Source organism: Rhipicephalus microplus, chromosome 3 (genome assembly GCF_043290135.1).
Source record: "Rhipicephalus microplus isolate Deutch F79 chromosome 3, USDA_Rmic, whole genome shotgun sequence".
NCBI lineage: Eukaryota > Metazoa > Arthropoda > Arachnida > Ixodida > Ixodidae > Rhipicephalus > Rhipicephalus microplus.
The window spans coordinates 188,996,262-189,016,052 of NC_134702.1; the positions used below are offsets into that span (position 1 = coordinate 188,996,262).

Genomic DNA, 19,791 nt, shown 5'->3' on the forward strand with positions numbered 1-19,791 from the left:
AGTCGAGAGCGCTTTGGAGGTGCCGGGGATTGAACCCGAGATTTCTCACATGCAAAGCGAGCGCTCCGCCACTGAGCTACACTTCCGTTACCTTTAGAGCACTCATTAACGAGTTTCTTGGTGCTCATCAGCTTGTTCTAACAATGAAATAATCAATTAGTTCAAATAAACAAAATCATCTCGTCATTGCCGCCTGATGCAGTTTTTTCATCATTAAGGAAAGCCGCATATTTCTATAGTCAAAGAAAATGGCAGCGCTGTTCGATGAAATGTATTTCATGATATGCGCACCGGTAACTCGTGGTGCCGTAGTATTACAACAGTCAATCAAAAAAGATACTGCTAATGTTGAGAGCGCTTTGGAGGTTCCGGAGATTAAACCCGGGACTTCTTACATGCAAAGCGAGTGCTCTACCACTGAGCTACGCCCCCGTTACATCTGGAGCACTCATTAACGAGTTTCTTGGAGCTCATCAGCTTGTTCAAACAATAAAATATTTCAATAGTAGAAATAAACAAATCATCTCGTAATTGCTACCTGATACAGTTTTTTCATCATTGAGGAAAGCCGCATATTTGTATAGTCAAAGAAAATGACAGCGCTGTTTGATGAATTGTATTTCATGATATGCGCACCGGTAACTCGTGGTGCCGTAGTATTACAACAGGCAATGAAAAAAATTACCGCTAAAGTCGAGAGCGCTTTGGAGGTGCCGGGGATTGAACCCGGGACTTCTCACATGCAAAGCGAGCGCTCTACCACTGAGCTTCACCCCCGTTACATTTGGAGCACTCATTACCGAGTTTCTTGGTGCTCATCAGCTTGTTCTAACAATAAAATAATTCAATAGTTGAAATAAACAAAATAATCTCGTCATTGGTGCCTGATACAGTTTTTTCATCATTGAGGAAAGCCGCTTATCTCTATAGTCAAAGAAAATGCAGCGCTGTTCGATGAAATGTATTTCATAATATGCGCACCGGTAACTCGTGGTGCCGTAGTATTACAACAGGCAATCAAAAAAGATACCGCTAAAGTCGAGAGCGCTTTGGAGGTGCCGGGGATGGAACCCGGGACTTCTCACATGCAAAGCGAGCGCTCCACCACTGAGCTACACTCCGTTACATTTGGAGCACTCATTAACGAGTTTCTTGGTGCTCATCAGCTTGTTCTAACAATAAAATAATTCAATAGTTGAAATAAACAAAATCATCTCGTCATTGGTGCCTGATACAGTTTTTTCATCATTGAGGAAAGCCGCTTATCTCTATAGTCAAAGAAAATGCAGCGCTGTTCGATGAAATGAATTTCATAATATGCGCACCGGTAACTCGTGGTGCCGTAGTATTACAACAGGCAATCAAAAAAGATACCGCTAAAGTCGAGAGCGCTTTGGAGGTGCCGGGGATGGAACCCGGGACTTCTCACATGCAAAGCGAGCGCTCCACCACTGAGCTACACTCCGTTACATCTGGAGCACCCATTAACGAGTTTCTTGGTGCTCATCAGCTTGTTCTAACAATAAAATAATTCAATAGTTGAAATAAACAAAATCATCTCGTCATTGGTGCCTGATACAGTTTTTTCATCATTGAGGAAAGCCGCTTATCTCTATAGTCAAAGAAAATGGCAGTGCTGTTCGATGAAATGTATTTCATGATATGCGCACCGGTAACTCGTGGTGCCGTAGTATTACAACAGGCAATCAAAAAAGATACCGCTAAAGTCGGGAGCGCTTTGGAGGTGCCGGGGATGGAACCCGGGACTTCTCACATGCAAAGCGAGCGCTCCACCACTGAGCTACACTCCGTTACATTTGGAGCACTCATTAACGAGTTTCTTGGTGCTCATCAGCTTGTTCTAACAATAAAATAATTCAATAGTTGAAATAAACAAAATCATCTCGTCATTGGTGCCTGATACAGTTTTTTCATCATTGAGGAAAGCCGCTTATCTCTATAGTCAAAGAAAATGCAGCGCTGTTCGATGAAATGAATTTCATAATATGCGCACCGGTAACTCGTGGTGCCGTAGTATTACAACAGGCAATCAAAAAAGATACCGCTAAAGTCGAGAGCGCTTTGGAGGTGCCGGGGATGGAACCCGGGACTTCTCACATGCAAAGCGAGCGCTCCACCACTGAGCTACACTCCGTTACATCTGGAGCACCCATTAACGAGTTTCTTGGTGCTCATCAGCTTGTTCTAACAATAAAATAATTCAATAGTTGAAATAAACAAAATCATCTCGTCATTGCTGCCTGATACGGTTTTTCATCATTGAGAAAAGCCGCATATTTCTATAGTCAAAGAAAATGGCAGCGCTGTTCGACGAAATGTATTTCATGATATGCGCACCGGTAACTTGTGGTGCCGTAGTATTACAACAGGCAATAAAAAAGATACCGCTAAATTCGAGAGCGCTTTGGAGGTGCCGGGGATTGAACCCGAGATTTCTCACATGCAAAGCGAGCGCTCTACCGCTGAGCTACACCCCCGTTAAATCTGGAGCACTCATTAACGAGTTTCTTGGTGCTCATCACCTTGTTCAAACAATAAAGTAATCAATTAGTTGAAATAAACAAAATCATCTCCTCATTGCGGCCTGATACGGTTTTTTTATTATTGAGAAAAGCCGCTTATCTCTATAGTGAAAGAAAGTGGCAGCGCTGTTTGATGAAATGTACTTCATGTTATGCGCACCGTTAACTCGTGGTGCCGTAGTATTACAACAGGCAATAAAAAAGATACCGCTAAAGTCGAGAGCGCTTTGGAGGTGCCGGGGATTGAACCCGAGATTTCTCACATGCAAAGCGAGCGCTCTACCGCTGAGCTACACCCCCGTTAAATCTGGAGCACTCATTAACGAGTTTCTTGGTGCTCATCACCTTGTTCAAACAATAAAGTAATCAATTAGTTGAAATAAACAAAATCATCTCCTCATTGCGGCCTGATACGGTTTTTTCATCATTGAGAAAAGCCGCTTATCTCTATAGCGAAAGAAAGTGGCAGCGCTGTTTCATGAAATGTATTTCTTGATATGCGCACCGGTAACTCGTGGTGCCGTAGTATTACAACAGGCAATAAAAAAAGATACCGCTAAAGTCGAGAGCGCTTTGGAGGTGCCGGGGATGGAACCCGCGACTTCTCACATGCAAAGCGAGCGCTCTACCACTGAGCTACACCCCCGTTACATTTGAAGCACTCAATAACGAGTTTCTTTGTGCTCATCAGCTTGTTCTAACAATAAAATAATTCAATAGTTGAAATAAACAAAATCATCTCGTCATTGCTGCCTGATACGGTTTTTTATCATTGAGAAAAGCCGCATATTTCTATAGTCAAAGAAAATGGCAGCGCTGTTCGACGAAATGTATTTCATGATATGCGCACCGGTAACTCGTGGTGCCGTAGTATTACAACAGGCAATAAAAAAAGATACCGCTAAAGTCGAGAGCGCTTTGGAGGTGCCGGGGATGGAACCCGGGACTTCTCACATGCAAAGCGAGCGCTCCACCACTGAGCTACACTCCGTTACATTTGGAGCACTCATTAACGAGTTTCTTGGTGCTCATCAGCTTGTTCTAACAATAAAATAATTCAATAGTTGAAATAAACAAAATCATCTCGTCATTGGTGCCTGATACAGTTTTTTCATCATTGAGGAAAGCCGCTTATCTCTATAGTCAAAGAAAATGCAGCGCTGTTCGATGAAATGAATTTCATAATATGCGCACCGGTAACTCGTGGTGCCGTAGTATTACAACAGGCAATCAAAAAAGATACCGCTAAAGTCGAGAGCGCTTTGGAGGTGCCGGGGATGGAACCCGGGACTTCTCACATGCAAAGCGAGCGCTCCACCACTGAGCTACACTCCGTTACATCTGGAGCACCCATTAACGAGTTTCTTGGTGCTCATCAGCTTGTTCTAACAATAAAATAATTCAATAGTTGAAATAAACAAAATCATCTCGTCATTGGTGCCTGATACAGTTTTTCATCATTGAGGAAAGCCGCTTATCTCTATAGTCAAAGAAAATGGCAGTGCTGTTCGATGAAATGTATTTCATGATATGCGCACCGGTAACTCGTGGTGCCGTAGTATTACAACAGGCAATCAAAAAAGATACCGCTAAAGTCGGGAGCGCTTTGGAGGTGCCGGGGATGGAACCCGGGACTTCTCACATGCAAAGCGAGCGCTCTACCACTGAGCTACACTCCGTTACATTTGGAGCACTCATTAACGAGTTTCTTGGTGCTCATCAGCTTGTTCTAACAATAAAATATTTCAATAGTTGAAATAAACAAAATCATCTCGTCATTGCTGCCTGATACGGTTTTTCATCATTGAGAAAAGCCGCATATTTCTATAGTCAAAGAAAATGGCAGCGCTGTTCGACGAAATGTATTTCATGATATGCGCACCGGTAACTTGTGGTGCCGTAGTATTACAACAGGCAATAAAAAAGATACCGCTAAATTCGAGAGCGCTTTGGAGGTGCCGGGGATGGAACCCGGGACTTCTCACATGCAAAGCGAGCGCTCCACCACTGAGCTACACTCCGTTACATTTGGAGCACTCATTAACGAGTTTCTTGGTGCTCATCAGCTTGTTCTAACAATAAAATAATTCAATAGTTGAAATAAACAAAATCATCTCGTCATTGGTGCCTGATACAGTTTTTTCATCATTGAGGAAAGCCGCTTATCTCTATAGTCAAAGAAAATGCAGCGCTGTTCGATGAAATGAATTTCATAATATGCGCACCGGTAACTCGTGGTGCCGTAGTATTACAACAGGCAATCAAAAAAGATACCGCTAAAGTCGAGAGCGCTTTGGAGGTGCCGGGGATGGAACCCGGGACTTCTCACATGCAAAGCGAGCGCTCCACCACTGAGCTACACTCCGTTACATCTGGAGCACCCATTAACGAGTTTCTTGGTGCTCATCAGCTTGTTCTAACAATAAAATAATTCAATAGTTGAAATAAACAAAATCATCTCGTCATTGGTGCCTGATACAGTTTTTTCATAATTGAGGAAAGCCGCTTATCTCTATAGTCAAAGAAAATGGCAGTGCTGTTCGATGAAATGTATTTCATGATATGCGCACCGGTAACTCGTGGTGCCGTAGTATTACAACAGGCAATCAAAAAAGATACCGCTAAAGTCGGGAGCGCTTTGGAGGTGCCGGGGATGGAACCCGGGACTTCTCACATGCAAAGCGAGCGCTCTACCACTGAGCTACACTCCGTTACATTTGGAGCACTCATTAACGAGTTTCTTGGTGCTCATCAGCTTGTTCTAACAATAAAATATTTCAATAGTTGAAATAAACAAAATCATCTCGTCATTGCTGCCTGATACGGTTTTTCATCATTGAGAAAAGCCGCATATTTCTATAGTCAAAGAAAATGGCAGCGCTGTTCGACGAAATGTATTTCATGATATGCGCACCGGTAACTTGTGGTGCCGTAGTATTACAACAGGCAATAAAAAAGATACCGCTAAATTCGAGAGCGCTTTGGAGGTGCCGGGGATTGAACCCGAGATTTCTCACATGCAAAGCGAGCGCTCTACCGCTGAGCTACACCCCCGTTAAATCTGGAGCACTCATTAACGAGTTTCTTGGTGCTCATCACCTTGTTCAAACAATAAAGTAATCAATTAGTTGAAATAAACAAAATCATCTCCTCATTGCGGCCTGATACGGTTTTTTTATTATTGAGAAAAGCCGCTTATCTCTATAGTGAAAGAAAGTGGCAGCGCTGTTTGATGAAATGTACTTCATGTTATGCGCACCGTTAACTCGTGGTGCCGTAGTATTACAACAGGCAATAAAAAAGATACCGCTAAAGTCGAGAGCGCTTTGGAGGTGCCGGGGATTGAACCCGAGATTTCTCACATGCAAAGCGAGCGCTCTACCGCTGAGCTACACCCCCGTTAAATCTGGAGCACTCATTAACGAGTTTCTTGGTGCTCATCACCTTGTTCAAACAATAAAGTAATCAATTAGTTGAAATAAACAAAATCATCTCCTCATTGCGGCCTGATACGGTTTTTTCATCATTGAGAAAAGCCGCTTATCTCTATAGTGAAAGAAAGTGGCAGCGCTGTTTCATGAAATGTATTTCTTGATATGCGCACCGGTAACTCGTGGTGCCGTAGTATTACAACAGGCAATAAAAAAAGATACCGCTAAAGTCGAGAGCGCTTTGGAGGTGCCGGGGATGGAACCCGCGACTTCTCACATGCAAAGCGAGCGCTCTACCACTGAGCTACACCCCCGTTACATTTGAAGCACTCAATAACGAGTTTCTTTGTGCTCATCAGCTTGTTCTAACAATAAAATAATTCAATAGTTGAAATAAACAAAATCATCTCGTCATTGCTGCCTGATACGGTTTTTTATCATTGAGAAAAGCCGCATATTTCTATAGTCAAAGAAAATGGCAGCGCTGTTCGACGAAATGTATTTCATGATATGCGCACCGGTAACTCGTGGTGCCGTAGTATTACAACAGGCAATAAAAAAAGATACCGCTAAAGTCGAGAGCGCTTTGGAGGTGCCGGGGATTAAACCCGGGACTTCTCACATGCAAAGAGAGTGCTCTACCACTGAGCTACACCCCCGTTATATCTGGAGCACTCATTAACGAGTTTCTCGGAGCTCATCAGCTTGTTCAAACAATAAAATAATTCAATAGTAGAAATAAACAAAATCATCTCGTAATTGCTACCTGATACAGTTTTTTCATCATTGAGGAAAGCCGCATATTTGTATAGTCAAAGAAATTGACAGCGCTGTTTGATGAATTGTATTTCATGATATGCGCACCGGTAACTCGTGGTGCCGTAGTATTACAACAGGCAATCAAAAAAGATACCGCTAAAGTCGAGAGCGCTTTGGAGGTGCCGGGGATTGAACCCGGGACTTCTCACATGCAAAGCGAGTGCTCTACCACTGAGCTACACCCCCGTTACATCTGGAGCACCCATTAACGAGTTTCTTGGTGCTCATCAGCTTGTTCTAACAATAAAATAATTCAATAGTTGAAATAAACAAAATCATCTCGTCATTGGTGCCTGATACAGTTTTTTCATCATTGAGGAAAGCCGCTTATCTCTATAGTCAAAGAAAATGGCAGTGCTGTTCGATGAAATGTATTTCATGATATGCGCACCGGTAACTCGTGGTGCCGTAGTATTACAACAGGCAATAAAAAAGATACCGCTAAAGTCGAGAGCGCTTTGGAGGTGCCGGGGATTGAACCCGGGACTTCTCACATGCAAAGCGAGCGCTCTACCACTGAGCTACACCCCCGTTACATCTGGAGCACCCATTAACGAGTTTCTTGGTGCTCATCAGCTTGTTCTAACAATAAAATAATTCAATAGTTGAAATAAACAAAATCATCTCGTCATTGGTGCCTGATACAGTTTTTTCATCATTGAGGAAAGCCGCTTATCTCTAAAGTCAAAGAAAATGGCAGTGCTGTTCGATGAAATGTATTTCATGATATGCGCACCGGTAACTCGTGGTGCCGTAGTATTACAACAGGCAATAAAAAAGATACCGCTAAAGTCGAGAGCGCTTTGGAGGTGCCGGGGATTGAACCCGGGACTTCTCACATGCAAAGCGAGCGCTCTACCACTGAGCTACACCCCCGTTACATCTGGAGCACTTATTAACGAGTTTCTCGGTGCTCATCAGCTTGTTCAAACAATAAAGTAATCAATTAGTTGAAATAAACAAAATCATCTCGTCATTGCCGGCTGATATAGTTTTTTTTAATCATTGAGGAAAGCCGTATATTTCTATAGTCAAAGAAAATGGCAGCGCTGTTCGATGAAATGTATTTCATGATAAGCGCACCGGTAACTCGTGGTGCCATAGTATTACAACAGGCAATAAAAAAGATACCGCTAAAGTCGAGAGCGCTTTGGAGGTGCCGGGGATTGAACCCGGGACTTCTCACATGCAAAGCGAGCGCTCTACCACTGAGCTACACCCCCGTTACATCTGGAGCACTTATTAACGAGTTTCTCGGTGCTCATCAGCTTGTTCCAACAATGAATTCATCAATTAGTTCAAATAAACAAAATCATCTCGTAATTGCCGCCTGATGCAGTTTTTTCATCATTAAGGAAAGCCGCATATTTCTATAGTCAAAGAAAGTGGCAGCGCTGTTTGATGAAATGTATTTCATGTTATGCGCACCGGTAACTCGTGGTGCCGTAGTATTACAACAGGCAATAAAAAAAGATACCTCTAAAGTCGAGAGCGCTTTGGAGGTGCCGGGGATTGAACCCGAGATATCTCACATGCAAAGCGAGCGCTCTACCGCTGAGCTACACCCCCGTTACATCTGGAGCACTCATTAACGAGTTTCTTGGTGCTCATCACCTTGTTCAAACAATAAAGTAATCAATTATTTGAAATAAACAAAATCATCTCGTCATTGCTGCCTGATACAGTTTTTTCATTATTGAGAAAAGCCGCTTATCTCTATAGTCAAAGAAAGTGGCAGCGCTGTTTGATGAAATGTATTTCATGTTATGCGCACCGGTAACTCGTGGTGCCGTAGTATTACAACAGGCAATAAAAAAGATACCGCTAAAGTCGAGAGCGCTTTGGAGGTGCCGGGGATTGAACCCGAGATTTCTCACATGCAAAGCGAGCGCTCCGCCACTGAGCTACACTTCCGTTACCTTTAGAGCACTCATTAACGAGTTTCTTGGTGCTCATCAGCTTGTTCTAACAATGAAATAATCAATTAGTTCAAATAAACAAAATCATCTCGTCATTGCCGCCTGATGCAGTTTATTCATCATTAAGGAAAGCCGCATATTTCTATAGTCAAAGAAACTGGCAGCGCTGTTCCATGAAATGTATTTCTTGATATGCGCACCGGTAACTCGTGGTGCCGTAGTATTACAACAGGCAATAAAAAAAGATACCGCTAAAGTCGAGAGTGCTTTGGAGGTGCCGGGGATTGAACTCGGGACTTCTCACATGCAAAGCGAGCGCTCTACCACTGAGCTACACCCCCGTTACATCTAGATCACTCATTAACAAGTTTCTTGGTGCTCATCAGCTTGTTCAAACAATAAAGTAATCAATTAGTTGAAATAAACAAAATCATCTCGTCATTGCTGCCTGATACAGTTTTTTCATCATTGAGGAAAGCCGCATATTTCTATAGTCAAAGAAAATGGCAGCGCTGTTCGATGAATTGTATTTCATAATATGCGCACCGGTAACTCGTGGTGCCGTAGTATTACAACAGTCAATCAAAAAAGATACTGCTAATGTTGAGAGCGCTTTGGAGGTGCCGGAGATTAAACCCGGGACTTCTTACATGCAAAGCGAGTGCTCTACCACTGAGCTACGCCCCCGTTACATCTGGAGCACTCATTAACGAGTTTCTTGGAGCTCATCAGCTTGTTCAAACAATAAAATAATTCAATAGTACAAATAAACAAAATCATCTCGAAATTGCTACCTGATACAGTTTTTTCATCATTGAGAAAAGCCGCATATTTGTATAGTCAAAGAAAATGACAGCGCTGTTTGATGAATTGTATTTCATGATATGCGCACCGGTAACTCGTGGTGCCGTAGTATTACAACAGGCAATCAAAAAAGATACCGCTAAAGTCTAGAGCGCTTTGGAGGTGCCGGGGATTGAACCCGGGACTTCTCACATGCAAAGCGAGCGCTCTACCACTGAGCTACACCCCCGTTGCATCTGGAGCACCCATTAACGAGTTTCTTGGTGCTCATCAGCTTGTTCTAACAAAAAATTAATTCAATAGTTGAAATAAACAAAATTATCTCGTCATTGCTGCCTGATACAGTTTTTTCATCATTGAGGAAAGCCGCTTATCTCTATAGTCAAAGAAAATGGCAGCGCTGTTCGATGAAATGTATTTCATGATATGCGCACCGGTAACTCGTGGTGCCGTAGTATTACAACAGGCAATCAAAAAAGATACCGCTAAAGTCGAGAGCGCTTTGGAGGTGCCGGGGATGGAGCCCGCGACTTCTCACATGCAAAGCGAGCGCTCTACCACTGAGCTACAACCCCGTTTCATTTGAAGCACTCAATAACGAGTTTCTTTGTGCTCATCAGCTTGTTCTAACATTAAAATAATTCAATAGTAGAAATAAACAAAATCATCTCGTAATTGCTACCTGATACAGTTTTTTCATCATTGAGGAAAGCCGCATATTTGTATACTCAAAGAAAATGACAGCGCTGTTTGATGAATTGTATTTCATGATATGCGCACCGGTAACTCGTGGTGCCGTAGTATTACAACAGGCAATCAAAAAAGATACCGCTAAAGTCGAGAGCGCTTTGGAGGTGCCGGGGATTGAACCCGGGACTTCTCACATGCAAAGCGAGCGCTCTACCACTGAGCTACACCCCCGTTACATCTGGAGCATTCATTAACAAGTTTCTTGGTGCTCATCAGCTTGTTCAAACAATAAAGTAATCAATTATTTGAAATAAACAAAATCATCTCGTCATTGCTGCCTGATACGGTTTTTTCATTATTGAGAAAAGCCGCTTATCTCTATAGTCAAAGAAAGTGGCAGCGCTGTTTGATGAAATGTATTTCATGTTATGCGCACCGGTAACTCGTGGTGCCGTAGTATTACAACAGGCAATAAAACAAGATACCGCTAAAGTCGAGAGCGCTTTGGAGGTGCCGGGGATTGATCCCGAGATTTCTCACATGCAACGCGAGCGCTCTACCACTGAGCTACACCCCCGTTACATCTGGAGCACTCATTAACGAGTTTCTTGGTGCTCATCAGCTTGTTCAAACAATAAAGTAATCAATTACCTGAAATAAACAAAATCATCTCGTCATTGCCGGCTGATACAGTTTTTTCATCATTGAGGAAAGCCGTATATTTCTATAGTCAAATAAAATGGCAGCGCTGTTCGATGAAATGTATTTCATGATATGCGCAACGGTAACTCGTGGTGCCGTAGTATTACAACAGGCAATAAAAGAGTTACCGCTAAAGTCGAGAGTGCTTTGGAGGTGCCGGGGTTTGAACCCGGGACTTCTCACATGCAAAGCGAGCGCTCTACCGCTGAGCTACACCCCCGTTACATCTGGAGCACTCATTATCGAGTTTCTTGGTGCTCATCACCTTGTTCAAACAATAAAGTAATCAATTAGTTGAAATAAACAAAATCATCTCGTCACTGCTACCTGATACGGTTTTTTCATTATTGAGAAAAGCCGCTTATCGCTATAGTCAAAGAAAGTGGCAGCGCTGTTTGATGAAATGTATTTCATGTTATGCGCACCGGTAACTCGTGGTGCCGTAGTATTACAACAGGCAATAAAAAAAGATACCTCTAAAGTCGAGAGCGCTTTGGAGGTGCCGGGGATTGAACCCGAGATATCTCACATGCAAAGCGAGCGCTCTACCGCTGAGCTACACCCCCGTTACATCTGGAGCACTCATTAACGAGTTTCTTGGTGCTCATCACCTTGTTCAAACAATAAAGTAATCAATTATTTGAAATAAACAAAATCATCTCGTCATTGCTGCCTGATACAGTTTTTTCATTATTGAGAAAAGCCGCTTATCTCTATAGTCAAAGAAAGTGGCAGCGCTGTTTGATGAAATGTATTTCATGTTATGCGCACCGGTAACTCGTGGTGCCGTAGTATTACAACAGGCAATAAAAAAAGATACCTCTAAAGTCGAGAGCGCTTTGGAGGTGCCGGGGATTGAACCCGAGATATCTCACATGCAAAGCGAGCGCTCTACCGCTGAGCTACACCCCCGTTACATCTGGAGCACTCATTAACGAGTTTCTTGGTGCTCATCACCTTGTTCAAACAATAAAGTAATCAATTAGTTGAAATAAACAAAATCATCTCGTCATTGCTACCTGATACGGTTTTTTCATTATTGAGAAAAGCCGCTTATCGCTATAGTCAAAGAAAGTGGCAGCGCTGTTTGATGAATTGTATTTCATGTTATGCGCACCGGTAACTCGTGGTGCCGTAGTATTACAACAGGCAATAAAAAAGTTACCGCTAAAGTCGAGAGCGCTTTGGAGGTGCCGGGGATTGAACCCGAGATATCTCACATGCAAAGCGAGCGCTCTACCGCTGAGCTACACCCCCGTTACATCTGGAGCACTCATTATCGAGTTTCTTGGTGCTCATCACCTTGTTCAAACAATAAAGTAATCAATTAGTTGAAATAAACAAAATCATCTCGTCACTGCTACCTGATACGGTTTTTTCATTATTGAGAAAAGCCGCTTATCGCTATAGTCAAAGAAAGTGGCAGCGCTGTTTGATGAAATGTATTTCATGTTATGCGCACCGGTAACTCGTGGTGCCGTAGTATTACAACAGGCAATAAAAAAAGATACCTCTAAAGTCGAGAGCGCTTTGGAGGTGCCGGGGATTGAACCCGAGATATCTCACATGCAAAGCGAGCGCTCTACCGCTGAGCTACACCCCCGTTACATCTGGAGCACTCATTAACGAGTTTCTTGGTGCTCATCACCTTGTTCAAACAATAAAGTAATCAATTATTTGAAATAAACAAAATCATCTCGTCATTGCTGCCTGATACAGTTTTTTCATTATTGAGAAAAGCCGCTTATCTCTATAGTCAAAGAAAGTGGCAGCGCTGTTTGATGAAATGTATTTCATGTTATGCGCACCGGTAACTCGTGGTGCCGTAGTATTACAACAGGCAATAAAAAAAGATACCTCTAAAGTCGAGAGCGCTTTGGAGGTGCCGGGGATTGAACCCGAGATATCTCACATGCAAAGCGAGCGCTCTACCGCTGAGCTACACCCCCGTTACATCTGGAGCACTCATTAACGAGTTTCTTGGTGCTCATCACCTTGTTCAAACAATAAAGTAATCAATTAGTTGAAATAAACAAAATCATCTCGTCATTGCTACCTGATACGGTTTTTTCATTATTGAGAAAAGCCGCTTATCGCTATAGTCAAAGAAAGTGGCAGCGCTGTTTGATGAATTGTATTTCATGTTATGCGCACCGGTAACTCGTGGTGCCGTAGTATTACAACAGGCAATAAAAAAGTTACCGCTAAAGTCGAGAGCGCTTTGGAGGTGCCGGGGATTGAACCCGAGATATCTCACATGCAAAGCGAGCGCTCTACCGCTGAGCTACACCCCCGTTACATCTGGAGCACTCATTAACGAGTTTCTTGGTGCTCATCACCTTGTTCAAACAATAAAGTAATCAATTAGTTGAAATAAACAAAATCATCTCGTCATTGCTACCTGATACGGTTTTTTCATTATTGAGAAAAGCCGCTTATCGCTATAGTCAAAGAAAGTGGCAGCGCTGTTTGATGAATTGTATTTCATGTTATGCGCACCGGTAACTCGTGGTGCCGTAGTATTACAACAGGCAATAAAAAAGTTACCGCTAAAGTCGAGAGTGCTTTGGAGGTGCCGGGGTTTGAACCCGGGACTTCTCACATGCAAAGCGAGCGCTCTACCGCTGAGCTACACCCCCGTTACATCTGGAGCACTCATTATCGAGTTTCTTGGTGCTCATCACCTTGTTCAAACAATAAAGTAATCAATTAGTTGAAATAAACAAAATCATCTCGTCATTGCTACCTGATACGGTTTTTTCATTATTGAGAAAAGCCGCTTATCGCTATAGTCAAAGAAAGTGGCAGCGCTGTTTGAAGAATTGTATTTCATGTTATGCGCACCGGTAACTCGTGGTGCCGTAGTATTACAACAGGCAATAAAAAAAGATACCTCTAAAGTCGAGAGCGCTTTGGAGGTGCCGGGGATTGAACCCGACATATCTCACATGCAAAGCGAGCACTCTACCGCTGAGCTACACCCCCGTTACATCTGGAGCACTCATTAACGAGTTTCTTGGTGCTCATCACCTTGTTCAAACAATAAAGTAATCAATTATTTGAAATAAACAAAATCATCTCGTCATTGCTGCCTGATACAGTTTTTTCATTATTGAGAAAAGCCGCTTATCTCTATAGTCAAAGAAAGTGGCAGCGCTGTTTGATGAAATGTATTTCATGTTATGCGCACCGGTAACTCGTGGTGCCGTAGTATTACAACAGGCAATAAAAAAAGATACCTCTAAAGTCGAGAGCGCTTTGGAGGTGCCGGGAATTGAACCCGAGATATCTCACATGCAAAGCGAGCGCTCTACCGCTTAGCTACACCCCCGTTACATCTGGAGCACTCATTAACGAGTTTCTTGGTGCTCATCACCTTGTTCAAACAATAAAGTAATCAATTAGTTGAAATAAACAAAATCATCTCGTCATTGCTACCTGATACGGTTTTTTCATTATTGAGAAAAGCCGCTTATCGCTATAGTCAAAGAAAGTGGCAGCGCTGTTTGATGAATTGTATTTCATGTTATGCGCACCGGTAACTCGTGGTGCCGTAGTATTACAACAGGCAATAAAAAAGTTACCGCTAAAGTCGAGAGCGCTTTGGAGGTGCCGGGGATTGAACCCGAGATATCTCACATGCAAAGCGAGCGCTCTACCGCTGAGCTACACCCCCGTTACATCTGGAGCACTCATTAACGAGTTTCTTGGTGCTCATCACCTTGTTCAAACAATAAAGTAATCAATTAGTTGAAATAAACAAAATCATCTCGTCATTGCTACCTGATACGGTTTTTTCATTATTGAGAAAAGCCGCTTATCGCTATAGTCAAAGAAAGTGGCAGCGCTGTTTGATGAATTGTATTTCATGTTATGCGCACCGGTAACTCGTGGTGCCGTAGTTTTACAACAGGCAATAAAAAAAGATACCTCTAAAGTCGAGAGCGCTTTGGAGGTGCCGGGGATTGAACCCGAGATATCTCACATGCAAAGCGAGCGCTCTACCGCTGAGCTACACCCCCGTTACATCTGGAGCACTCATTAACGAGTTTCTTGGTGCTCATCACCTTGTTCAAACAATAAAGTAATCAATTATTTGAAATAAACAAAATCATCTCGTCATTGCTGCCTGATACAGTTTTTTCATTATTGAGAAAAGCCGCTTATCTCTATAGTCAAAGAAAGTGGCAGCGCTGTTTGATGAAATGTATTTCATGTTATGCGCACCGGTAACTCGTGGTGCCGTAGTATTACAACAGGCAATAAAAAAAGATACCTCTAAAGTCGAGAGCGCTTTGGAGGTGCCGGGGATTGAACCCGAGATATCTCACATGCAAAGCGAGCGCTCTACCGCTGAGCTACACCCCCGTTACATCTGGAGCACTCATTAACGAGTTTCTTGGTGCTCATCACCTTGTTCAAACAATAAAGTAATCAATTATTTGAAATAAACAAAATCATCTCGTCATTGCTGTCTGATACAGTTTTTTCATATATTGAGAAAAGCCGCTTATCTCTATAGTCAAAGAAAGTGGCAGCGCTGTTTGATGAAATGTATTTCATGTTATGCGCACCGGTAACTCGTGGTGCCGTAGTATTACAACAGGCAATAAAGAAAGATACCGCTAAAGTCGAGATTGCTTTGGAGGTGCCGGGGATTGAACCCGAGATATCTCACATGCAAAGCGAGCGCTCTACCGCTGAGCTACACCCCCGTTACATCTGGAGCACTCATTAACGAGTTTCTTGGTGCTCATCACCTTGTTCAAACAATAAAGTAATCAATTATTTGAAATAAACAAAATCATCTCGTCATTGCTGCCTGATACAGTTTTTTCATATATTGAGAAAAGCCGCTTATCGCTATAGTCAAAGAAAGTGGCAGCGCTGTTTGATGAAATGTATTTCATGTTATGCGCACCGGTAACTCGTGGTGCCATAGTATTACAACAGGCAATAAAACAAGATACCGCTAAAGTCGAGAGCGCTTTGGAGGTGCCGGGGATTGATCCCGAGATTTCTCACATGCAAAGCGAGCGCTCTACCACTGAGCTACACCCCCGTTACATCTGGAGCACTCATTAACGAGTTTCTTGGTGCTCATCACCTTGTTCAAACAATAAAGTAATCAATTAGTTGAAATAAACAAAATCATCTCGTCATTGCCGGCTGATACAGTTTTTTCATCATTGAGGAAAGCCGTATATTTCTATAGTCAAATAAAATGACAGCGCTGTTCGATGAAATGTATTTCATGTTATGCGCACCGGTAACTCGTGGTGCCGTAGTATTACAACAGGCAATAAAAAAAGATACCTCTAAAGTCGAGAGCGCTTTGGAGGTGCCGGGGATTGAACCCGAGATATCTCACATGCAAAGCGAGCGCTCTACCGCTGAGCTACACCCCCGTTACATCTGGAGCACTCATTAACGAGTTTCTTGGTGCTCATCACCTTGTTCAAACAATAAAGTAATCAATTATTTGAAATAAACAAAATCATCTCGTCATTGCTGCCTGATACAGTTTTTTTCATATATTGAGAAAAGCCGCTTATCTCTATAGTCAAAGAAAGTGGCAGCGCTGTTTGATGAATTGTATTTCATGTTATGCGCACCGGTAACTCGTGGTGCCGTAGTATTACAACAGGCAATAAAACAAGATACCTCTAAAGTCGAGAGCGCTTTGGAGGTGCCGGGGATTGAACCCGAGATATCTCACATGCAAAGCGAGCGCTCTACCGCTGAGCTACACCCCCGTTACATCTGGAGCACTCATTAACGAGTTTCTTGGTGCTCATCACCTTGTTCAAACAATAAAGTAATCAATTAGTTGAAATAAACAAAATCATCTCGTCATTGCTACTTGATACGGTTTTTTCATATATTGAGAAAAGCCGCTTATCTCTATAGTCAAAGAAAGTGGCAGCGCTGTTTGATGAAATGTATTTCATGTTATGCGCACCGGTAACTCGTGGTGCCGTAGTATTACAACAGGCAATAAAAAACGATACCTCTAAAGTCGAGAGCGCTTTGGAGGTGCCGGGGATTGAACCCGAGATATCTCACATGCAAAGCGAGCGCTCTACCACTGAGCTACACCCCCGTTACATCTGGAGCACTCATTAACGAGTTTCTTGGTGCTCATCACCTTGTTCAAACAATAAAGTAATCAATTATTTGAAATAAACAAAATCATCTCGTCATTGTTGCCTGATACAGTTTTTTTCATATATTGAGAAAAGCCGCTTATCTCTATAGTCAAAGAAAGTGGCAGCGCTGTTTGATGAAATGTATTTCATGTTATGCGCACCGGTAACTCGTGGTGCCGTAGTATTACAACAGGCAATAAAAAAAGATACCTCTAAAGTCGAGACCGCTTTGGAGGTGCCGGGGATTGAACCCGAGATATCTCACATGCAAAGCGAGCGCTCTACCACTGAGCTACACCCCCGTTACATCTGGAGCACTCATTAACGAGTTTCTTGGTGCTCATCACCTTGTTCAAACAATAAAGTAATCAATTAGTTGAAATAAACAAAATCATCTCGTCATTGCTACCTGATACGGTTTTTTCATATATTGAGAAAAGCCGCTTATCTCTATAGTCAAAGAAAGTGGCAGCGCTGTTTGATGAAATGTATTTCATGTTATGCGCACCGGTAACTCGTGGTGCCGTAGTATTACAACAGGCAATAAAAAAAGATACCTCTAAAGTCGAGAGCGCTTTGGAGGTGCCGGGGATTGAACCCGAGATATCTCACATGCAAAGCGAGCGCTCTACCGCTGAGCTACACCCCCGTTACATCTGGAGCACTCATTAACGAGTTTCTTGGTGCTCATCACCTTGTTCAAACAATAAAGTAATCAATTATTTGAAATAAACAAAATCATCTCGTCATTGCTGCCTGATACAGTTTTTTTCATATATTGAGAAAAGCCGCTTATCTCTATAGTCAAAGAAAGTGGCAGCGCTGTTTGATGAATTGTATTTCATGGTATGCGCACCGGTAACTTGTGGTGCCGTAGTATTACAACAGGCAATAAAAAAAGATACCTCTAAAGTCGAGAGCGCTTTGGAGGTGCCAGGGATTGAACCCGAGATATCTCACATGCAAAGCGAGCGCTCTACCGCTGAGCTACACCCCCGTTACATCTGGAGCACTCATTAACGAGTTTCTTGGTGCTCATCACCTTGTTCAAACAATAAAGTAATCAATTAGTTGAAATAAACAAAATCATCTCGTCATTGCTACCTGATACGGTTTTTTCATATATTGAGAAAAGCCGCTTATCTCTATAGTCAAAGAAAGTGGCAGCGCTGTTTGATGAAATGTATTTCATGTTATGCGCACCGGTAACTCGTGGTGCCGTAGTATTACAACAGGCAATAAAAAAGTTACCGCTAAAGTCGAGAGCGCTTTGGAGGTGCCGGGGATTGATCCCGAGATTTCTCACATGCAAAGCGAGCGCTCTACCACTGAGCTACACCCCCGTTACATCTGGAGCACTCATTAACGAGTGTCTTGGTGCTCATCACCTTGTTCAAACAATAAAGTAATCAATTATTTGAAATAAACAAAATCATCTCGTCATTGCTGCCTGATACAGTTTTTTTCATATATTGAGAAAAGCCGCTTATCTCTATAGTCAAAGAAAGTGGCAGCGCTGTTTGATGAAATGTATTTCATGATATGCGCACCGGTAACTCGTGGTGCCGTAGTATTACAACAGGCAATAAAACAAGATACCGCTAAAGTCGAGAGCGCTTTGGAGGTGCCGGGGATTGATCCAGAGATATCTCACATGCAAAGCGAGCGCTCTACCGCTGAGCTACACCCCCGTTACATCTGGAGCACTCATTAACGAGTTTCTTGGTGCTCATCAGCTTGTTCAAACAATAAAATAATCAATTAACTGAAATAAACAAAATCATCTCGTCATTGCCGGCTGATACAGTTTTTTCATCATTGAGGAAAGCCGTATATTTCTATAGTCAAATAAAATGACAGCGCTGTTCGATGAAATGTATTTCATGTTATGCGCACCGGTAACTCGTGGTGCCGTAGTATTACAACAGGCAATAAAAAAAGATACCTCTAAAGTCGACAGCGCTTTGGAGGTGCTGGGGATTGAACCCGAGATATCTCACATGCAAAGCGAGCACTCTACCGCTGAGCTACACCCCCGTTACATCTGGAGCACTCATTAACGAGTTTCTTGGTGCTCATCACCTTGTTCAAACAATAAAGTAATCAATTATTTGAAATAAACAAAATCATCTCGTCATTGCTGCCTGATACAGTTTTTTTCATATATTGAGAAAAGCCGCTTATCTCTATAGTCAAAGAAAGTGGCAGCGCTGTTTGATGAAATGTATTTCATGATATGCGCACCGATAACTCGTGGTGCCGTAGTATTACAACAGGCAATAAAACAAGGTACCGCTAAAGTCGAGAGCGCTTTGGAGGTGCCGGGGATTGATCCCGAGATTTCTCACATGCAAAGCGAGCGCTCTACCACTGAGCTACACCCCCGTTACATCTGGAGCACTCATTAACGAGTTTCTTGGTGCTCATCAGCTTGTTCAAACAATAAAGTAATCAATTAACTGAAATAAACAAAATCATCTCGTCATTGCCGGCTGATACAGTATTTTCATCATTGAGGAAAGCCGTATATTTCTATAGTCAAATAAAATGGCAGCGCTGTTCGATGAAATGTATTTCATGTTATGCGCACCGGTAACTCGTGGTGCCGTAGTATTACAACAGGCAATAAAAAAAGATACCTCTAAAGTCGAGAGCGCTTTGGAGGTGCCGGGGATTGAACCCGAGATATCTCACATGCAAAGCGAGCGCTCTACCGCTGAGCTACACCCCCGTT

At 42.7% G+C, this 19,791-nt stretch overlaps 40 non-coding genes across 40 annotated transcripts; all 40 read right to left on the reverse strand.

Annotated features, from left to right (window-relative positions):
* Positions 1 to 705: 705 nt before the first annotated feature.
* On the reverse strand, positions 706 to 777 carry TRNAA-UGC (transfer RNA alanine (anticodon UGC)). The gene has a single exon. It is a non-coding gene; the product is annotated as a tRNA-Ala (tRNA).
* A 1,649-nt stretch (positions 778 to 2,426) lies between these two features.
* On the reverse strand, positions 2,427 to 2,498 carry TRNAA-UGC (transfer RNA alanine (anticodon UGC)). The gene has a single exon. It is a non-coding gene; the product is annotated as a tRNA-Ala (tRNA).
* A 273-nt stretch (positions 2,499 to 2,771) lies between these two features.
* TRNAA-UGC (transfer RNA alanine (anticodon UGC)) lies at positions 2,772 to 2,843 on the reverse strand. The gene has a single exon. It is a non-coding gene; the product is annotated as a tRNA-Ala (tRNA).
* Positions 2,844 to 3,117: 274 nt separating this feature from the next.
* TRNAA-UGC (transfer RNA alanine (anticodon UGC)) lies at positions 3,118 to 3,189 on the reverse strand. The gene has a single exon. It is a non-coding gene; the product is annotated as a tRNA-Ala (tRNA).
* Positions 3,190 to 5,525: 2,336 nt separating this feature from the next.
* Positions 5,526 to 5,597, reverse strand: TRNAA-UGC (transfer RNA alanine (anticodon UGC)). Its single transcript has one exon. It is a non-coding gene; the product is annotated as a tRNA-Ala (tRNA).
* A 273-nt stretch (positions 5,598 to 5,870) lies between these two features.
* TRNAA-UGC (transfer RNA alanine (anticodon UGC)) lies at positions 5,871 to 5,942 on the reverse strand. The gene has a single exon. It is a non-coding gene; the product is annotated as a tRNA-Ala (tRNA).
* A 274-nt stretch (positions 5,943 to 6,216) lies between these two features.
* TRNAA-UGC (transfer RNA alanine (anticodon UGC)) lies at positions 6,217 to 6,288 on the reverse strand. Its single transcript has one exon. It is a non-coding gene; the product is annotated as a tRNA-Ala (tRNA).
* A 273-nt stretch (positions 6,289 to 6,561) lies between these two features.
* On the reverse strand, positions 6,562 to 6,633 carry TRNAA-UGC (transfer RNA alanine (anticodon UGC)). The gene has a single exon. It is a non-coding gene; the product is annotated as a tRNA-Ala (tRNA).
* Positions 6,634 to 6,907: 274 nt separating this feature from the next.
* Positions 6,908 to 6,979, reverse strand: TRNAA-UGC (transfer RNA alanine (anticodon UGC)). Its single transcript has one exon. It is a non-coding gene; the product is annotated as a tRNA-Ala (tRNA).
* A 273-nt stretch (positions 6,980 to 7,252) lies between these two features.
* Positions 7,253 to 7,324, reverse strand: TRNAA-UGC (transfer RNA alanine (anticodon UGC)). Its single transcript has one exon. It is a non-coding gene; the product is annotated as a tRNA-Ala (tRNA).
* Positions 7,325 to 7,597: 273 nt separating this feature from the next.
* TRNAA-UGC (transfer RNA alanine (anticodon UGC)) lies at positions 7,598 to 7,669 on the reverse strand. The gene has a single exon. It is a non-coding gene; the product is annotated as a tRNA-Ala (tRNA).
* Positions 7,670 to 7,944: 275 nt separating this feature from the next.
* Positions 7,945 to 8,016, reverse strand: TRNAA-UGC (transfer RNA alanine (anticodon UGC)). The gene has a single exon. It is a non-coding gene; the product is annotated as a tRNA-Ala (tRNA).
* A 274-nt stretch (positions 8,017 to 8,290) lies between these two features.
* Positions 8,291 to 8,362, reverse strand: TRNAA-UGC (transfer RNA alanine (anticodon UGC)). Its single transcript has one exon. It is a non-coding gene; the product is annotated as a tRNA-Ala (tRNA).
* Positions 8,363 to 8,981: 619 nt separating this feature from the next.
* Positions 8,982 to 9,053, reverse strand: TRNAA-UGC (transfer RNA alanine (anticodon UGC)). The gene has a single exon. It is a non-coding gene; the product is annotated as a tRNA-Ala (tRNA).
* A 620-nt stretch (positions 9,054 to 9,673) lies between these two features.
* Positions 9,674 to 9,745, reverse strand: TRNAA-UGC (transfer RNA alanine (anticodon UGC)). The gene has a single exon. It is a non-coding gene; the product is annotated as a tRNA-Ala (tRNA).
* Positions 9,746 to 10,365: 620 nt separating this feature from the next.
* On the reverse strand, positions 10,366 to 10,437 carry TRNAA-UGC (transfer RNA alanine (anticodon UGC)). The gene has a single exon. It is a non-coding gene; the product is annotated as a tRNA-Ala (tRNA).
* Positions 10,438 to 11,056: 619 nt separating this feature from the next.
* Positions 11,057 to 11,128, reverse strand: TRNAA-UGC (transfer RNA alanine (anticodon UGC)). Its single transcript has one exon. It is a non-coding gene; the product is annotated as a tRNA-Ala (tRNA).
* A 274-nt stretch (positions 11,129 to 11,402) lies between these two features.
* Positions 11,403 to 11,474, reverse strand: TRNAA-UGC (transfer RNA alanine (anticodon UGC)). Its single transcript has one exon. It is a non-coding gene; the product is annotated as a tRNA-Ala (tRNA).
* Positions 11,475 to 11,748: 274 nt separating this feature from the next.
* TRNAA-UGC (transfer RNA alanine (anticodon UGC)) lies at positions 11,749 to 11,820 on the reverse strand. The gene has a single exon. It is a non-coding gene; the product is annotated as a tRNA-Ala (tRNA).
* A 273-nt stretch (positions 11,821 to 12,093) lies between these two features.
* On the reverse strand, positions 12,094 to 12,165 carry TRNAA-UGC (transfer RNA alanine (anticodon UGC)). The gene has a single exon. It is a non-coding gene; the product is annotated as a tRNA-Ala (tRNA).
* Positions 12,166 to 12,439: 274 nt separating this feature from the next.
* On the reverse strand, positions 12,440 to 12,511 carry TRNAA-UGC (transfer RNA alanine (anticodon UGC)). Its single transcript has one exon. It is a non-coding gene; the product is annotated as a tRNA-Ala (tRNA).
* A 274-nt stretch (positions 12,512 to 12,785) lies between these two features.
* TRNAA-UGC (transfer RNA alanine (anticodon UGC)) lies at positions 12,786 to 12,857 on the reverse strand. Its single transcript has one exon. It is a non-coding gene; the product is annotated as a tRNA-Ala (tRNA).
* Positions 12,858 to 13,130: 273 nt separating this feature from the next.
* Positions 13,131 to 13,202, reverse strand: TRNAA-UGC (transfer RNA alanine (anticodon UGC)). The gene has a single exon. It is a non-coding gene; the product is annotated as a tRNA-Ala (tRNA).
* A 273-nt stretch (positions 13,203 to 13,475) lies between these two features.
* Positions 13,476 to 13,547, reverse strand: TRNAA-UGC (transfer RNA alanine (anticodon UGC)). The gene has a single exon. It is a non-coding gene; the product is annotated as a tRNA-Ala (tRNA).
* A 274-nt stretch (positions 13,548 to 13,821) lies between these two features.
* TRNAA-UGC (transfer RNA alanine (anticodon UGC)) lies at positions 13,822 to 13,893 on the reverse strand. Its single transcript has one exon. It is a non-coding gene; the product is annotated as a tRNA-Ala (tRNA).
* Positions 13,894 to 14,512: 619 nt separating this feature from the next.
* TRNAA-UGC (transfer RNA alanine (anticodon UGC)) lies at positions 14,513 to 14,584 on the reverse strand. Its single transcript has one exon. It is a non-coding gene; the product is annotated as a tRNA-Ala (tRNA).
* Positions 14,585 to 14,858: 274 nt separating this feature from the next.
* Positions 14,859 to 14,930, reverse strand: TRNAA-UGC (transfer RNA alanine (anticodon UGC)). Its single transcript has one exon. It is a non-coding gene; the product is annotated as a tRNA-Ala (tRNA).
* A 274-nt stretch (positions 14,931 to 15,204) lies between these two features.
* Positions 15,205 to 15,276, reverse strand: TRNAA-UGC (transfer RNA alanine (anticodon UGC)). The gene has a single exon. It is a non-coding gene; the product is annotated as a tRNA-Ala (tRNA).
* A 275-nt stretch (positions 15,277 to 15,551) lies between these two features.
* On the reverse strand, positions 15,552 to 15,623 carry TRNAA-UGC (transfer RNA alanine (anticodon UGC)). Its single transcript has one exon. It is a non-coding gene; the product is annotated as a tRNA-Ala (tRNA).
* A 275-nt stretch (positions 15,624 to 15,898) lies between these two features.
* On the reverse strand, positions 15,899 to 15,970 carry TRNAA-UGC (transfer RNA alanine (anticodon UGC)). Its single transcript has one exon. It is a non-coding gene; the product is annotated as a tRNA-Ala (tRNA).
* A 274-nt stretch (positions 15,971 to 16,244) lies between these two features.
* On the reverse strand, positions 16,245 to 16,316 carry TRNAA-UGC (transfer RNA alanine (anticodon UGC)). The gene has a single exon. It is a non-coding gene; the product is annotated as a tRNA-Ala (tRNA).
* A 276-nt stretch (positions 16,317 to 16,592) lies between these two features.
* TRNAA-UGC (transfer RNA alanine (anticodon UGC)) lies at positions 16,593 to 16,664 on the reverse strand. Its single transcript has one exon. It is a non-coding gene; the product is annotated as a tRNA-Ala (tRNA).
* Positions 16,665 to 16,939: 275 nt separating this feature from the next.
* Positions 16,940 to 17,011, reverse strand: TRNAA-UGC (transfer RNA alanine (anticodon UGC)). Its single transcript has one exon. It is a non-coding gene; the product is annotated as a tRNA-Ala (tRNA).
* Positions 17,012 to 17,287: 276 nt separating this feature from the next.
* TRNAA-UGC (transfer RNA alanine (anticodon UGC)) lies at positions 17,288 to 17,359 on the reverse strand. The gene has a single exon. It is a non-coding gene; the product is annotated as a tRNA-Ala (tRNA).
* Positions 17,360 to 17,634: 275 nt separating this feature from the next.
* TRNAA-UGC (transfer RNA alanine (anticodon UGC)) lies at positions 17,635 to 17,706 on the reverse strand. Its single transcript has one exon. It is a non-coding gene; the product is annotated as a tRNA-Ala (tRNA).
* Positions 17,707 to 17,982: 276 nt separating this feature from the next.
* TRNAA-UGC (transfer RNA alanine (anticodon UGC)) lies at positions 17,983 to 18,054 on the reverse strand. The gene has a single exon. It is a non-coding gene; the product is annotated as a tRNA-Ala (tRNA).
* A 274-nt stretch (positions 18,055 to 18,328) lies between these two features.
* On the reverse strand, positions 18,329 to 18,400 carry TRNAA-UGC (transfer RNA alanine (anticodon UGC)). The gene has a single exon. It is a non-coding gene; the product is annotated as a tRNA-Ala (tRNA).
* A 622-nt stretch (positions 18,401 to 19,022) lies between these two features.
* Positions 19,023 to 19,094, reverse strand: TRNAA-UGC (transfer RNA alanine (anticodon UGC)). Its single transcript has one exon. It is a non-coding gene; the product is annotated as a tRNA-Ala (tRNA).
* Positions 19,095 to 19,370: 276 nt separating this feature from the next.
* TRNAA-UGC (transfer RNA alanine (anticodon UGC)) lies at positions 19,371 to 19,442 on the reverse strand. Its single transcript has one exon. It is a non-coding gene; the product is annotated as a tRNA-Ala (tRNA).
* Positions 19,443 to 19,716: 274 nt separating this feature from the next.
* Positions 19,717 to 19,788, reverse strand: TRNAA-UGC (transfer RNA alanine (anticodon UGC)). Its single transcript has one exon. It is a non-coding gene; the product is annotated as a tRNA-Ala (tRNA).
* Between the last annotated feature and the right edge of the window lie 3 nt (positions 19,789 to 19,791).